The following is a 1,139-nucleotide window of genomic DNA, read 5'->3' as shown; positions in this document are numbered from 1 at the left end:
CGGGGCCAGTGGCACAGATGGAGGGGGCAGGTGTGAGGCAGGTGCCCACTGTGGGAAGACAGGGTGCTTCCTGCCCAGGCGCCCCCTGCCATAATCCCCTCTGTGGACCAGGTAGCGGTTCTCAAACTCCAGTGTGAATCATGTGGAACCCATGAACGCTCCTTGGCAGGTCAGGGTAGATCTGTGAATGTGCATTTCGGGCAAGCTCAGAGGGGACACTGACGCTGCTGCTCCGAGGACTACACTCTGAGGGAGACCATCGGGCCGGCATGGGGGTTGGTGGGAGCCCCGCACCTGCCCCTGCTCACCCAGGGAGTCAGCCACATGCCTCATCAGAGGGAAAGCAGGCAGCACCTTTAAGTAATGGAATTTAATGTAATCGTGACACGAACATAGACAGGATGGTGGTGGGGTGACCCAGCACAAATGGGGGTGACCTGTGCCCCCAGCCCTCTGAGGCCACCACCTCCTTGGTGGGACAAACACTGATGTGGCTGAGTGACAGCATCGCACGGTGCAGCGGACTCTGGGAGAGCATCTCCGAGAGGCCTCAGTGAGGGTGCGGGGGGAGGCCGGGAGCCCCCGAGGAGGAGCCTCTGCCGCAGAGGCGCGGGCCGGGGTCAGGCCAGGCATGGGAGGGAACCCAGTGTCACGTGGGCCTCGCTGCGGAGGAGGGCACTGTGCCCTCACTAAGTGCTGCCCGAGAGCTTCAGGACAAAGGGCGGGAGGCACGGACAGTGGGGTGAACGTAAACAACCACGAACAGATGGGGACAGAAACTAGGAACACTCATGAACCTGTAACATTCGACAGAACAGCAACTGAACAGCGGCCCAGCCGGCCTGGCCAGAGGCCGCGTGCAGCCAGTGGCTGGGTGAGCGTCTCCCCATCTTTTTGGTGCCTGGGGGCTCAACAGCACAGAAGGCTGTATTTGATCTCCAGAGGGAAAGATTTCATTTCCTTCCCCTCAAACTGACTCAAGGGGCAGAGAGACAAGACTTCTCGAAGACGAGCCTCGTCCAGGAGAAGGGACCCAGAGACGAGAGTGGCAACGGCAGAGCAGGTGTGCCTGGAAGAGGAGGGGTCCCCGGGAGGAGCCGGGAGGGTGGCCGGTGGCCAGGGCTGCCCCCCTCCCAGCA

Source organism: Lontra canadensis, unplaced genomic scaffold, assembly GCF_010015895.1.
Source record: "Lontra canadensis isolate GAN:19392208 unplaced genomic scaffold, GSC_riverotter_1.0 scaffold35, whole genome shotgun sequence".
NCBI classification, from domain to species: domain Eukaryota; kingdom Metazoa; phylum Chordata; class Mammalia; order Carnivora; family Mustelidae; genus Lontra; species Lontra canadensis.
The sequence above is the reverse complement of the archived record's forward strand: the minus strand, read 5'-3'. Positions refer to the sequence as shown.